Below are 16,382 nucleotides of genomic sequence, written 5' to 3'. Positions count from 1 at the left end.
TGTTGTTTTAATTTTTAAAAAACATTTATTTTATTTATTTATTTGACCGTGTGGCATGCAGGATCTTTGTTGCATCCTGCCTGATCTTTCATGGCAGCAGTGCTTGGACTCTCTCGAGCTGTGGTCCTCAGGCTCACGCGTTGTGCAGGCTTGGTTGCTCTGTGGCAGGTGGAATCTTAGTTTCCAGACTGGAGATTGAACCTGCATCCTCTGCATTGCAAGATGGATTCTTTTTCTTTTTAAATTTTAATTAATTCAATTTTTCAATTGAAGGATAATTGCTTTACAGAATTTTGTTGCTTTCTGTCAAACCTTCAAAAAGGAGGGGATATATGTATACCTATGGCTGATTCATGTTGAGGTTTGCAAGGTGGATTCTTAACCAGGGCACCACCAGGGAAGTCCCCTGCCACTACTAATATTTTGAAGTTGTTTTAGGAAAGGGCATACTTGAACACTCTACAAGGTACAAGTAGTTGCTTTGAATGATGTGATTTTTCCCACTTCACATCTGGGAAAAAGAAGGTTTGCTGAGGGGCAGTTATTCAATCAATAATAATACCTAACAATTCTTGATCTTTTACCATATGCTAGCACCTTAATTTTCTCCACAATCCTCTGGGTACCGTTACGATCATTCCCATCTTTCAGAAGAGGAAACTGAGGCTCAGAGAAGTCACACAGTGGCCTCAGTTCATTTAAGCCAGGAACCAGGAAGCCTGGCTCCAGGAAGAAGAAAGGATTTCGGAAGCTGCTTCCCTGGCCTTCCGTAGGGCCTGCCATCACCTCTGAGGGAATCCCTGGGACCCTGTTGCTAGTATTTGAGCCCTGGAGGAGGAATCTGCATTTTCACGAGCACCCTGAAGTCCTGAGGCTGTCTCCTGTTTGAAAGCTCTGAATAAGATCCCAGTCCGGACTCCTGGACTCCACCCCAGGCTTCCTGTTTAACCAGGGAAGTCAGACTTGTAGGGGGGAAGGCAGGGGTGTCACACGAGCAAGGGGCCTGGAGTGGCCTGGTGCTGTGGCTGGTGAGGCAGGTGAGGCTGGTGCTGCATCCAGGTGGCTGGGCTGCCCTTCCCTGAGAGCTCCTGCCTTTGAAGGCTATGGGGGTGGGGGTGGGGGTTCGGGCCGTGGGTGGGAGCTGGGGTGATGGGCATGGCCAACATGTGCGGGCCCCAGGGCTGTGTGTTCTCCCCAGACTCTTCTCTGATGGGCACCTGGAGGAGATACCTCCACAGCAGCCCTGGTGATTCATGTGCTTTCTTTTCTCCAGGAGGCGGGAGGTTAGCACCTTGCAGGGGAGGAGGGGGCGAGCTGCAGGTCAGCTTCCAGAGGCTGTGGCAGTGAGCAGGTCACTGCAGAGTGGTTTACTGCTGGAGCAGAGCTTCACAGAGCACAGTGGGGGCTAAGAGTGCCTCCCCGCCCCAGCTCAGGGTGAGTGTACTTGCTGGGGTCAGGGGCAAGAGAGAGGGAAAAGAAAAAGGTTTAAAAAGAAAGGCCAATGAATTTCTCCAGATGGAGAAAATATGAGGCTTCTGCCCCAATGTTTGAGAGGCCATTGGTGATCTGTGTGCTGGTTATATCTTTGTAGCATGATAATAAGATAATAAACAACAATTACCTACCATAACTACTGAATATGCACTGTGTTCCATGTATTACGGTATTAGAGTTCTCCAGAAAAACAGAACCAAGATAAAGATGTATTTGTATTTATTATCATTACTTTAAATATTTATTTATTTGGGTCTTAGTTATGGCACAGGATCTTTATCTGTGGCATGCAAGCTCTGAGTTGCAGCATGTGAGATCTAGTTCCCTGACCAGGGATCCAGCCCAGGCCCCCTGTACCGGAGGCATGGCGTCTTAGCCACTGGACCACCAGGGAAGTCCCTCTTATGACTATTATTACAAGGAACTGACTCATGTAATCACGGAGACTGAGAAGTTCTGCCATCAGCGAGTTGGGACCCCAGCAGTGCTGACGGTGTGTTTCCAGTCTGAAGCAGCCAGTCTCAAGATCCAAGAGCAAGTGTTTCAGTCTGAGTTCAGAGGCAGGAAAAGATGAACGTCCCAGCTCCAGGCAGTCAGGCTGGAAGGAGTTCCCTCTTACTTAAGGAAGGGTCAGCCTTTCTAGTCTATTTAGGCCTTGACTAATTGGATGAGGCCCACCCACACCAGGGAGGGCAATCTGCTTTCCTGAATCACATGTTAATCTCATGTAGGAACACCCTCCCAGACACGCCCAGTATAACGTTGGAGCAAATATTTGGATACCCCATGGCCTGGTCAAGTTGACACATGAGTAATTTAGCCAATCACATATAGTAATTTAGGTGCACTCACTCATTTAATCCTCCCAATGATTCTATTAGAGTAACTCATTGTTTTCATCCCCATTTGACAAATGAGGAAAATGAGGCTCAGAGAGGTTCATTAACTTTCTCATAAGCCTCTCAGCAGGTAGAGTGGCACAGTTGAGAGTCAAGTCCAAGTCTTTCTGATATGAAAACCACTGTACTGTACTTCTTTCCAAGCCAATCATCCCCCTGCAGGCACCCCTGGAAGCTGCTACCATTCTCCTGATGAAGCATTTGACCTTGACTATTGCATGGTACACCTGTCAAGGTTTTCATTTACAAACAATAGAAAAGGCTCTGGCTGATTGAAAAAAACAAAGGTGGCAGGGGTTTATTAAAAGGCTTTTAAGTAAGCCACAGAATCACTGGGTGAGCTAGAGAACAACCGTGGGGGCTGCACAGTTAGACAGAGGCCAAGAAAATATCTGGCATTTTCAGCATCTGCTTTGGCAGGTGGTCCCTGCCTCCCACCCAGAACTTTGAGGTGAAGGCTCACTCCAAACGTTGGTAGGGGTTCTGACACCAAGGTGGCAAAAGCCACTGCACCCACTGAATGGTGACTGAGTGGTGCAGAGGGTTGTTTCCCACCCTAAAGGTAAATGTGACGATGGCCAAGGCCATATTTATTTATTTATTTGGCTGTGCCAGGTCTTACTTGCGGCATGTAGGATCTAGTTGCAGCGTGTGGAATCTAGTTCCTAGACCAGGGATTGAACCCAGGTCCCCTGCATTGGGAGTATGGTGTGTTAGCCATTGGACTGCTAGGAAAGTTCCAGAAATGACTGTCTTAATCCATACTTTCTCTTGCACGTGCCTGCATGGTTGCGGTGACGTCTGCCTTCAAAGCTGCCAGCTTGCCTCCAGAGGAGCCACCTATGGTTAGTGGGACCCTCGCTGACCATGCAGAGTACACTGTGGGAGAGAGGGCACATGAGCTTGTGAGAGCCGATCAGGAGGGTGCAGTTCTGGAGAAGGTCCCCAGGAAGATTTGACTTCTGCTTTGACCTGACAGCTGGCCCCGGGCAACTGGAGGTCCTTCACCCTGCCCCCTGTCCTTGGAATGTGCCCTTTGCTTGTCCTCCCTGCTCCCAGAAGTTGCAGGGAACTTAGCCTTGAGACAGTGATGTGTCCAGACCATCTGGACTGTGCATCTGACTGCACCCAGCTGAGGCCTCTGGGTAAACTTTCAAGATTCTCGAGGGTGGGGCGGAGATCTTGTTGTCTTGCAGCCGCTCCAGATGCCACGTGAGTTCCCTTGCTTATTAAACCTGCTGCCTACCAGTCTGAGGTGTCTGTCTCTTTCTTCCGATTTCACCCAGGAAGCTCCCGAGGAGGCGTGTGAACCGACAGGGCAGAGGCCTCTCACTGCGATACTGACAAGGATGCAGTTAGCGTCCAGTCATGTTCTTTACAGCGTCTTTTCCCTGTGGCAGGAGATCCAGTCGCATCATGTTATTCAGCTGTCATGTCTTGCCCGTCTCCTTTAACCCAGCTCTAATATTTTTAGGTTCTTTTGTCCAAAGCCCAACCTTTATTGGCAAAGTCACTTTTAGAAAATAACATACTTCATTCGCATTTCAGACTCTCAACATGACCACCTGAACAGCATCATTGAATCTTTCTGAAGGCGTGGTTCCTTTGGCACAAAGCAGGCCACTTTTTTTTTTTTTAATTTCATGCTTCAGAAGGTTAAAAAAAATGAACATTTTACAAGATTCCCTTTTCTCTTTCTTGGGTGCGCTGAAAACCCTGAGTGCCACGAACAAGCAAGAAGGAGGCACCTGACCAACGATTTTGGGGTTGCTTGAATGACCGGCTGTATCAGATGATTAGGACCGAGGACAGTTTAACTCATGAGTCTTCATGACACCCCATGGGGTGCAGTCCGGGAGCACCCCTTCCTCAGTCCCCCTCTTCATTGTCCCCATTCCCCAGTGCACTTTAAGAAGCCAGCATGCTCACCTGTGATTGCATTTTAGGAGGAGGAGCCTGTAACAGACGCTCAGGTCTCAGAGGCCCATTACTGGCCCCAGAGTCAGCTTCTCTCTTCTCCCAGCCATCCAGGTATTTGAAAGGAGTATCTGTATGAGTAATATCAATACTCATTCCATGAAGGGATTCCAAGTGAAGTCACTCAACTGCTGACAGATTTAGATGCTCGAAAACAGGCATTCACGTCACTTCCCTCACACTGACACGCACATCCGAACGCCCACTGGAAGGATGGTCAGGATCCGGAGCCATGGAAGACTCCAAGTGGGGGAAAACTTGTGCAGACGGTCGGAGCAGCCCATCAGCATTGTTTTTCCCCCTCGTCCTTCCACCCTCTCCTCTGGAAGGAAGGCCGCTGCGCCTCCCTGCTTGATCTCTGCAGGTCGAATTCAAGCCTGTTGGAGGCGGTGGGGTCCTCCCTTGTCAGTCATGGTCGAGTCTTACCTGCCCGTCTAGAGTGGCAGTATGCGTTTCCCGACACACTCTTCTCTTGGTTCCTACCAGACCTCGTGTATTCATCGACCCTAAACACGGTTTGTCTCTTCTGTCTCCAGGCCCACATTCGTGTACTCCTTCCACATGGAACTCCTGCCCGCCAAGCTCCTAGCCTGCCTGCAAGAGCAGATGCACATTCTCCTTCCTCCATGGAGCCTCCTCTGACCCCTTCATGCCTCTTCCCTGGGCCCCAAGCACATAGTAGGTGCTTGGTTGTTACTCTGAAGTGAGTTAAGTAAATGAAGGGGAAAACCCCGAACTGCTCATTGCCTCTATTACTCTTAATAACGCTGATTAGAGTCACAGAAATTATAGCACAAGTGGGCTAAGGGACTATCCAGGTCACAGGAGAGTGGATGGTTGCCAAGGGTCGGATTCAATTAATTTGAATTTTATGTGTTCTTATTCTGTTTGTGCTGGGAGGCTGGACATAGAGATGAGTGCACGAGGCCACTTGGCCCTGACAAGAATGTGATCTTGCTGATGCTGAGTTTGTCCGGGAACCAGAAGTCTGATGTTTGTAAATATTCCTTTAAATGCAAGCATTAAGGGTAGAGGTTGTTTGTTTAAGTTCTTCCGGAAGAGGGTTGACAATCCCAGTGTTACATGCTTGTGGCAGAGGCCAAACTGACCTGCTCAGATCCCATGAGGCTCTACCTTGCAGGGTCCATGTCACTGGGTCCATGTCACTGGGGCCACTCCACCTCCCACCACTCCCCTACCCCCGCAGCTGGTTGAACGTTCTGTGCCATCCGTGGTCTTGTTTCATCCCTCCTTGCTGACCACGGGGCAGGAGAGGAGGGGAGCAGGAGCCTCAAGACTGACGGAGCTGGGCTCCCGTGTCATTGACCCGCTGCCCACGTGGCAGCTCCTTAGAAGCAAAGGAATTTCTGTTAGTAACTGACCTTTGCTTTGGTGTAGCTTTCTGGAGCCTGCACACATTTTTCATGGCTGCTGCCTCATTCAGCCATCGAGGGAGCCTGTAAATTAGGCAGTGAAGCTATTATTTCCACTTTTCAGAGGAAAGACTACCAGCTTTGACCACATAACTAGAGTGTGGCAGCACGGGAATCAGAGCCTTGTTTTAATGACTGCTCCCACGCGCTCTCCACTCTACACACCACCTCGTGCAAACATTAAGAGTTTTGTGCCGTCCGATGTTCAGTCATTGGCGTTAAGCTGGTTATTGGGTGATATAATGTAATGATAGCGGTGTATCATGCATCTGCATGCTAAATTGCTTCAGGCATGTCTGACTCTTTGCGACCCTATGGGCTGTAATCTGCCAGGCTCCTCTGTCCACGGGATTCTCCAGGAAAGAACACTGGAATGGGTTGCCAGTTCCTCCTCCCGGGGATCTTCCCAACCAGATTGAACCCGTGTCTCTTATGTCTCCTGCATTGGCAAGTGGATTCTTTACCACTATCACTGCATCTGTGTAGATGGCCAGAGTCAAATATACCTGGTGGAGCAGAATTTTCCAGTTTTATTTTTTTGAAACAGGTGTATTATGTAGTTCAGAAAAATGTAAAACTATAAAAAGGCGTAAAGTGGAAATCTGGAAATCTTCACTTCGTTCTGTCCCTATCCACCCCGTTTCACCCACACACCCAAAGGTAGCTCACCACTTGTGCTACTTCACAAGCTGTTTCGAATGTTTTCCTCAGACCAAGGTTGATTTGAGTCTTTTCTCTTCTGGAAGATGGACTCATTGGACAATGTGGAGTCGTTTATTCAGGTGTCTTTGTTTGTGTGGCTGGGTCAGGTCTTAGCTGCAGCAGGCGAGTTCTGGTCCCCTGACCAGGGACTGACACTGGGCCCCTGCGCTGGGAGCACACGGTGTTAGCCACTGGAGCACCGGGGACATCCCAGTGTCACGTGGCTTAGCGCGAAAAACTTACCTATCGAGTCCAGAATCTGACTTTGAGTTCAAACCAAAGGTCTTTAAAAAAAATAACTTTATTTATTTAGTTTTGGTTGTGCTGGGTCTTTGTCGCTGCCCACGGGCTTTCTCTAGCCGCAGTGAGTGGGCTGCTCACCGCAGTGGCTTCTCTTGCTGTGAAGCACGAGCTCCAGGGCGCACGGGCTTCAGCAGTTGCAGCTCCCGGCTCAGTGGTTGGGCACGCGGGCTTAGTTACCCCACGGCATGTGGGATCTTCCTGGATTAGGGATCAAACCTATGTCTCCTGCATTGGCAGGTGGATCCTTTACCACTGAAACCAAAGATCTTATGGTAAACCCAGGAGTAGTATTTGTGTATAGTTACAGAATTGGGTTCTTCTTTTTTACTCAGTTAATTCCAAAATATTCAAGTGTTGGCAGTGTTCAAACAGCCTTTTGAACAAGCTGAATTCACCCAAGAAATAGCCATGCCTTCTGGCTCAGTCCTTTGAGGACTCTGACCCAGTAGACATCTTCCTGTTGTATTGCCAAGGGGTGTTTAGCGGGTCCACATTAGGATTCAGTAAAGTGCATGAAATGTGATGTGGTGTTCAAGTTCCCAGCTGGTTTGAGTCAGGGCGTCACTGTTCTGGTGCAAACTGACAAGGACTATGGTGAAACCAGGGACCCGTGGGCAAAACATCTTCTACAGTCCCAGATCAATGCCTGTAACAGGAGCATCTCAAGTAATTTAATTCTGGCTATTTAGTTTCCCAAAAGAGGAATTTCAATAGTGCTGAAAGTGACTGGGGAGATATCAGCAAACATGTCACATGAAGGAAAGGAATAGCACCCACAATGTACCAAAAACATAGCTAACAATGGGTTATAACCAGTGCTGAGACCTCTTCCTCGCTGTAATGTCCAGCGGAGGGTGTGGGTTGCAGTGGAGTTGAGAACCGTGTGGAGGGGCAGCAGAAGCAGCTGATGGACCCCAAGGCATCAGCATAGCACAGAAGCAGGATCCTCAAAGTGTGTGCACACACGTGCACATGTGTGTGCATGCATATGTGTGCACATGTGCATGCGTGTGCTGCCACCTCCCACTGCAGATGGCAGGGATATGAACAGTCCTCACCCTGGAAGCTGAGGAGCTGACCCTCTGCAGGCTGACATGAGAGAGGGTCAAGGCGGAGAGGGCGTCTGGTCTGTGTCTTTTTAGTATCTTGGAAAGCCCTCCCCCCACCTCTGTTTTGTTCTAGGATAAACAGGATTAGAGGTGACTCCTCGGCCCTCAGTCTGCAATTATGTATAAGTCCTTTGTAGCTAGCTCCTCTCAGTCTGCATGAATGACCAATGGGGGCTGACTGGGGTGCCCCTCACAAAGGAGAAAGCACATATCACATAAAATCCCACTGAGAAGGCAAGGGGAGAGATGGCACAGTCAGAGAAGTCAGTGGAAATGAAGCCTTCAGGACGGAATCACAAGGGGTGGGAAACATTTGTCCTTTTTCAATCATGGAAGCCAGAATGGGTGGGCAGGCAATAGTTAGGAGCAGAGGGACCCTGAAAGTTGGGGGGCCCTGTGCCATCACGTCCTGAACATCATCTGGATGGTTTGACCACTCTGAATCAGGAGGACAGCTGTCTACATTTTCACTGGGGTCTGTAGAAATAGCAATTTGAAATTTTCATTACTGGCAGGTTCCAGAAATTCTCAACTTGGATCCATGGACCCCCAACACCAGACATTCTCATTCATTAGATGTGCTCTTTTTTTTAAGTTAAAAAAGTATTAATTTTAGTTTTTGGCTACGCTGGGTCTGCTGCTGCATGTGGTCTTTCTCTAGTTGGGGTGCACTAGCTTCTCACTGCAGTGGCTCCTATTGCTGAGGAGCACGGATTCCAGAGCACAGGCTCAGGAGTTGTGACACAGGCTTAGTTGCATGTGGGACCCTCCTGGACCAGGGATCAAACCCTTGTTTTTTGCATTGGCAGGCAGATTCTTATCCACTGTGCTCCCAGGGAAGCGCCATTTGATGTGCTTTTGGAGAATCCCATGGACAGAGGAGCCTGGCAGGCTACAGTTGATGGGATCACAAGAGTCGGACATGACTTAGCTATCTTTCTTTTCCTTTCCTTAACAAGCATCCCAGTTGTCTCCTCTGTAGACAGTCTCTGGATACTTGGAGCACAGAGTCGATCAGAGTGAGACTGAGCCAGGAAAGTCCCTGAGTTCCGTGGGCCTCTTGCTGGTTTCAGTCACTCAGCAACTAGCCCACATTCGTATTAGATAAATCTGGGCTGGAATTCCCACTCCACTACTTTATAACTTGATCAAAGAACCCAGCCTCTCCACCCTCAGTTCACGCAATTTGTGTGAGGGGTAAGGGAAGTGATGTGTAAATGCACAGGCATCTGGCACAAAATAGGCGCCCAGGAAATTTGCATTTTTATTGTTGTTGAGATTAACTCTTAAATAATTCCTGTTTCTCTTCATATCTATCATTTATGCTCTACTGTGTTTTACCCCTTGGCTGTCGTGTAGAGCTTAATCAAATAGAATAGGACATTGATAAATGATGGTGAATCCCTTCCAAGAGTGCCTGCTCTCATTTGGCACCCTTTTCCCTCCTTGCTGGGAAAAGTCTTGCAGAGACGTGCCAGTGTTATTTTCCCAAATATTTTACCTGTTGCTCTTCCTTGCCTTGTATAGACACACTGTTGGTTCCAGGATGATATAGGACAATGGTCTGAGGTTCAGGAGGGTTGGGCAGCCAGCATGGAAGCTGGTTGGAGAGGAAAGTGGCCCCAGTTCATGCTGGACTCAACAAGCCAACCTCTGAGATTAAACAGAGGTTGAGATCCAGAGTGTGGCCTGAATCGGTGCAGTCAGGTGTGACAGGTGAGACGAGGACAGGAGGTGGGGCCAGGTAAGCCAGTGGAAGCGAGGCCAGGAGTAAACACTCAAGGGGAGATGGTACCAGTCAGAGCTGGAGAGGTGCCCAGGGTCTGAAGGGTTGGAGGTTATGAGCTGGAGAAGAAATGAGAAGCAACAGCACCTAGAAGTCAGGGAGGTCATCCCTCGGCCAGGTAAGAAGCCAAGGACTCCTCCCTGAACGACAGGAACCATTAGACACAACTGGGCTGGAGCCAAGAAGGAGAAGAAACAGGAAGACCTGCCTATCTGGCAAGTGACCTGCCAGAGGGCGAGCAGGTGCTCCAGGAAAACACTATTCAGTGCCTTGCACAGGTGAGGATTACAGCAGAAGAAACGTGCCCACCCAACCCACAACTGTGCAAGGCATGTGGTAGGTGAGGGGCAGACACTGGCTAGATTAGTTCTCGACCAGTTAGGAAAATACATTTCAGGGCTCCTTTTCACTTGACTTCTTCCCTGAGGTGAGGAATCCAGGTTTGGAGAAAGCAAGTCATCTTTTTTTGTCCTGGTTATGATTTAGTGAAGTTTTTGGTGGCTCAGATGGTAAAGAATCTGCCTGCCTGAGTCGGGAAAATCCCCTGGAGGAGAGTGTGGCAACCCACTCCAGTAGTCTTGCCTGGAGAAGCCCATGGACAGAGGAGCCTGGCGGGCTACAGTCCATGGGGTCACAAAGAGTCAGACGCAACTGAGTGACTCACACTTCACTTTTGCCCCAGGAGGGTAAGCAGGACTTGTTGTTTCATCACGGGATTCCTTTGAAGTCCCCTCCGCACAAACCTCCCTCCCCACAAGTTTCTGCTGAACTGGGATTCTAAGATTAGCCGTTTCCTCCCTCCTCCCCCAGGCAGAGTTGGGGCCTAGAGACACTGTGCGCAGGGGGACGGCCTGGCTGGTAGGGGCTGCACAGGTTTAGCTGGAACTTGGTTGAGTCTTTCTTAAAATGGAAGCATGTCAGTTAGGACTACTACTTTTGGCTACAATAGAAACTCCAAGATGACAGTGGCTTCAATAAACAGGAAGTTTCTTCTCATATTTAAAAAGTCCCTTAGAAGCAATCTGGCTTCTTTTATGAGATGAATGGATAAACTGTGGTTCATCCAGGCTGCTGCTGCTGCTGCTAAGTCGCTTCAGTCGTGTCCAACCCTGTGTGACCCCATAGACGGCAGCCCACCAGGCTCCCCCGTCCCTGGGATTCTCCAGGCAAGAACACTGGAGTGGGTTGCCATTTCCTTCTCCAATGCATGAAAGTGAAAAGTGAAAGTGAAGTCGCTCAGTCGTGTCCGACTCTTAGCGACCCCATGGACTGCAGCCTACCAGGCTCCTCCATCCATGGGATTCTCCAGGCAAGAGTAGTGGAGTGGGGTGCCATCATCTAGGCTACGGAATACTAATTCAGCAATAAAGAGAAGTGAGCTTTCAAGCCACAAAAAGGCATGGAGGAGACTTATGCACATACTGCTAAGTGAAAGAGGCCAGTCTGAAAAGGCTACGTATTATCTAAGCATATTCTGGAAAAGGCAAAACTATGGAAACAGTAAAAAGATCAGTGGTTGTCTGGAATTCCAAGGGAGGGAGGGATGAGCAGATGGAGCATAGGGGGTTTTCAGGACAGTGAAACTATTCTATATGATACTGGGATGGTGGATCCCTGTCATTTTCATTTGTCAAAACCTACAGTATGTACAACATAAAAAGTGAACCTGATGTAAACTATGGACTTTAGTTTATAATAACGTATCAATATTACTTCACTGAGGGTAACAGATGTACCACTTTCAAGCAAAATTCTGATTTAAGCAAGAAAACCGTGGGTAGGAGGAATTCTCTGAATTTTCTGCTCAATTTTTTTCTGTAAACCTGCTGCTGCTGCTACGTCACTTCAGTCGTGTCCAACTCTGTGTGACCCCAGAGATGGCAGCCCACCAGTCTCCCCCGTCCCTGGGATTCTCCAGGCAAGAACACTGGAGTGGGTTGCCATTTCCTTCTCTCTGTAAACCTAACACTGTTCAAAAATGAAGCCAAAGAATTAAAACAAAAAAAGTCCAGTGTAGAATAACTCGGGCTGGAGTGGTAGTTCTATTGCTAATCTGAGATTGAAGAAACAGTCATCTTTCTGCCCTTCTAGCTAGCGTGTACCTCTCACCCTCAGGGTCTTCCTCATGGTCCAGGATGGGTGTGGAGCACCAGCTATCTAAGTTCCAGGCAGCAGGAAGGAGGATCCCACTTGACCTAACTTTCATTTATGAATCTTCCCAGAGTCCTACACAATACTTGCATTTGTATCTCCTTAGTCACACACAGTTTCAAGAGAAGCTGGGAAATGTAGACTTTTCTCTGGGTGTCTTTGCACCCCTAGTGATACTGTAGTTCTGTCACTAAGGAAAAATAGAAGGGGCAAGACTCTTTAGAGTCCCTTGGACTGCGTGGAGATCAAACCAGTCAATCCTAAAGGAAATCAACCCTGAATATTCATTGGAAGGACTGATGCTGAGGCTGAAGATCTAATACTTTGGCCACCTGATGCGAAGAGCCAACTCATTGGAAAAGACCCTGATGCTGGGAAAGATTGAGGGCAGGAGGAGAATGGGGCGGCCATGGATGAGATGGTTGGATGGCATCACCAATTCAATGGCCATGAGTTTGAGCAAACTCCAGGACTTGGTGAAGGACAGGGAAGGCTGGCAGGCTGCAGTCCACAGCATCACAAAGAGTCAGACATGACTGAGCGACTGAACAACAGTTGGCTAGCAACTAGGTCTCTCTACCTCATTTGTTTTTTTTGGCTGCACCATGCAGCTTGTAGGATCTGAGTTTCCTGACTGGTGATCGAACTCACGTCCCCTGCAGTGGAAGCATGAAGTCTTTATCATTGGATCACCAGGAAAGTACCAGGGAGGCACAACTCTTCTTAGGAGCGTAGGGTTTGGCCTTTTCAAGAAGCTTTGTAGTTTCTCAGTGACCCTGCTTGGGGGACAACACTGCTGGGTCTTGCTTCAGCCTGGAGGAATTTCAGAAGGAATCTGTGACTGAGGAGGAGTGTGGGGACTGCTGGACTGGACAGGCGCTATTAGGAACACTTTCCACCCCCTGGCCCCTTCCAACAAAAGCTCCCAGGGCTGCAGGCAGACACCACTTTTCTACCCTCATATTGGAGGGAGAAGCGGAATGGAGCGAAGGATGACTGGGGTAGTAACAGGAGTGCAGTGGCAGCGCCCTGGGCCTCCTCCTCTGGGGGAGGGAAGGCCTGCCTGTGTGCCAGGCGGGGGCTGGGGGCTGGGGCAGCAGGGCACGGCCCCTGTTTTCTGTGCAGTGTGAAGTGGAACAAACACACCAACTCCCAGTTCCTTTAGCCAGGCTGGGTGCCCTCCCTCATGAATCACAACCCTCCCAGCAGAGCAGAGCTGCTGGCAGTTGACGGGGCTTCTGTCTGACAACGCTCCCCGTGATCTTCCCGGTGCATCAGATGCCCTGTTAATTGCTCTGAATGACGGCACAGCACTGGAGGGCAGAGCAGTGGGTGAGGCTGTGACAGGGGAAGAGAGCAGGGATTCATCCAAGGAGACACTGGATCTGAGCAGACAGACCCGTGATGTATGCGTTCTGTCAGCCTGTTAGGTGGTGAAACCTCCTAACTCCCCACTGACAGCTGTCGGTGTTGGAGCCAAGGGTGGGGGAACCTCTGAAACTCCAGCCACGTGTTGGACTCGAGGGTTGAGGGTGTTTTCTCTGCCCCTCCCCTCTCTGCTTCCTAGACCCTGGGGACTGACAGAGCCCAGATAATTAAGGTTCAATATCTTTTTTTTTTTTTTTTCCTGTGTGAAGAAAACACTTTGTTTTAAAAACCATTATGTGTTGTGCTGGGCTTAGTCACTCAGTCGTATCCGACTCTTTGGGACCCCATGGACTGTAGCCTGCCAGGCTCCTCTGTCCATGGAGATTTTCCAGGCAAGCATGCTGGAGTGGGTTGCCATTTCCTCCTCCAGGGGATCTTCTCAACCCAGGGTTCAAACCCAGGTCTCCCACATTGCAGTCAGATTAACATCTGAGCCACCAGGGAAGCCCATGAATACTGGAGTGAGTAGCCTACTCTTCTCCAGGGATCTTCCTAACCCAGGGTCTCCTGCATTGCAGGTGGATTCTTTACCAGCTGAGCTACCATATGTCTGCTTAAATATAAAGTTAGCTAACAGTGGCCATCAGGTATGGAGTAACATGTTACCTGACAATTATCTGGACTTATTTAGCAGTTATTCAAAGGGCCAGCTTGGGGAAATGCCAGGGAAGTGAGCAGTAGATTTAAACCTCAGATCTATATGCTGCTGGCCAGCGTGAGGCCCCCCTCTCTGTGTTTTCTTTCTCTGGTAACTTCAGGCATGTTGATGCTTATCCTTGGAGTGCTCCAAATCTGGGCTTAGTTCCTGAATGGTGTTTGTCTTTCCAGAGACAACAAAGACAGACACAGATGATTGTGGGATGAATCGCAAAGAGACACAGGTGTCATTCTGCTTGAATTACTTAAAAGACTCTTTCTTGCTATTGAAACACTTTTAAATATCCTGCAGAGAGAGATAGACAGAGGAAAAGAAATTTAGAAATGAATGAGAACTAAATTGCAAAATCACATAGCAATTGTCCTAGCTGTCAGATCTGTCGCTCCACCCAAAATCTTCCTCAACAAAATGATTTCCCTTTTTATCACTCCACATTATCATTTTTTATCATTCATTGTTCATCTTAAACATGGACTGGGCAGAAAGTTCTGCCTTTTCCCATTTATCACTCACAAAAAGCTTGTTTCTATGGTGTCTTTTTGAAGGTTTATATGAGGATATTTGCGCTTAGTTGTTCAGTCATGTCTGACTCTTTGCAACCCCGTGGACTGCAGCCTGCCAGGCTCCTCTGTCCATGGGCATTCTCCAGGTAAGAATAGTGGAGTGGATTGCCATGCCCTCCTCCAAGGGATCTTCCCAACCCAGGATCTCCTGGGATCGAACCAGGTCTCCTGCATTGCAGGAAGATTCTTTACTGTCTGAGTCACCAGGGAAGCCCCTTATACGAGGATGCCGCTGCTGCTGCTGCTAAGTCAATTGAGTCGTGTCCGACTTTGTGCGACCCCGTAGACGGCAGCCCACCAGACTCCCCTGTCCCTGGGATTCTCCAGGCAAGAACACTGGAGTGGGTTGCCATTTTAACAGAATGCAATTTACTAATTCTGGCAAAAAGCTCCCCAAAGTATATGCTATTCCCTAGAGAATCCCATGGACAGAGGAGCCTGGTGGGCTACAGTCCATTGGGTCCCTAAGAGTTGGACATGACTGAGCAACTAACACACACACACACACACACACACACACACGAGTGCTTATTCATTTTAATCAGTTGCAAATTGTGTAGATACAGCATCAAGATAGAAAATGCAACGTTTCTTGGTTTGCTACTCACAGAGAATAAAGTGGGTCCTGAAAGATTTGGGCTCAAGCATGTAACATTTTATAGAAAAAAGATTTTCTTAAATTTTCCAATCAGAAAAGACTTCTTCACATTTCAGACAATATTTTTCTACAGGATATAAGAACATGATTATAAAAATGAGAAAATAATCCTTCTTTGAAATTAACTTTTTCAGATCATTGCAGCAAAGTCATAGCATTAAAATGAAAATAAAATTATAAGTGAGATAAAATGACTTTATAATACAAAAAAGCAATCAGCATGCTTGCTTGAGAAATCCCATGGACAAAAGAGTCTGGCAGGCTACAGTCCATGGGGTCACAAAGGAATCAGACACAACTGAAGTGATTAAAACAACAACAAAAACAGTGAGAATAACACTAATTTAAGGAAATTTTCCAAGTCAGTCTTGAGAGAAGGATAAATCATTGTAGATGATTTAAACAAATGAATTTTACAGGCTCATGGACTTGAGCGGTTTTTTTTTTTTTTTTTTGCCAAACCCATGGCACATGGACTATTAGTTTCCGACCTGGGATCCAGCCTGTACCCCCCTCATTGGAAGGCAGATTCTTAACCACCGGGCCACCAGGGAAGTCCCTGGCTGTGCCATTTGCATTTTCATCAGCAGTGAGTGACAGTTCCTGTTGCTTCACATCCTTACCAGCATTTGGGGTGATCAGTAGCTGGGATTTTAGGCATTCTAATAGTGTGCAGTGATATCTTATTGTTGTTTTAATTTGCAAGTCCCTAATGACTATGATGTTGATCATATTTTCATATATTTATTTGCCATTTGTATTAATATGTCTTCTTTGATGAGGTGTCCTTTCAGATCTTTCACTCAATTTTTTTTTTCTTTTTTTTCTGGCTACACTGAGTGGCTTGTGGGACAATTTCTCAATCAGGATGGAACCCAAACTCCCAGCAGTGACAGCACTGAGTCCTAATCACTGGACTGCCAGGCAATTCCCTTTTGCACAACTGAAATTCATTTTTGTTTTCTTAGTTTTAAGAGTTCTTTGCATACTGTAGATATCAGTTCTTTATTAGATATGTGTTTTGCAAAATTTTCCTCCAAGTTTATGGCTTATGTTCTCATTCTCATGACAGTGTCTTTCAGAGCAGAAGTTTTAAATTTTAATGAAGTTTTATAGTTGCCAGGAGAGAAGGATAGGGGAAAGAGATAGTTAGGGAGTTTGGGACCGACATGTACACACTGCTATATGTAAAATGAATAACCACCAAAGACCTGCTATATA

The 16,382-nt window shown here is 47.8% G+C and overlaps 1 long non-coding RNA gene across 2 annotated transcripts in view; it reads left to right on the top strand.

Annotated features, from left to right (window-relative positions):
* Positions 1 to 940: 940 nt before the first annotated feature.
* LOC147361636 (uncharacterized) overlaps positions 941 to 16,382 on the top strand; it is a 52,201-nt gene continuing 36,759 nt past the window's right edge. Inside the window, exons 1-3 of one of the 2 annotated variants that reach the window (XR_015138166.1) lie at positions 941 to 1,037; positions 1,274 to 1,434; positions 4,907 to 5,111. This is a non-coding gene — a long non-coding RNA (uncharacterized LOC147361636). Of the gene's footprint in view, positions 1,038 to 1,273; positions 1,435 to 4,906; positions 5,112 to 16,382 lie in introns of those variants that run through there. The other variant, XR_015138167.1, reaches the window with a different exon arrangement.

Source organism: Bos grunniens, chromosome 12 (genome assembly GCF_055505025.1).
Source record: "Bos grunniens cultivar Pamir isolate PY7600 chromosome 12, Bosgru_T2T1.0, whole genome shotgun sequence".
In the NCBI taxonomy this organism is placed as follows: domain Eukaryota; kingdom Metazoa; phylum Chordata; class Mammalia; order Artiodactyla; family Bovidae; genus Bos; species Bos grunniens.
The sequence above is the reverse complement of the archived record's forward strand: the minus strand, read 5'-3'. Positions and strand labels throughout refer to the sequence as shown.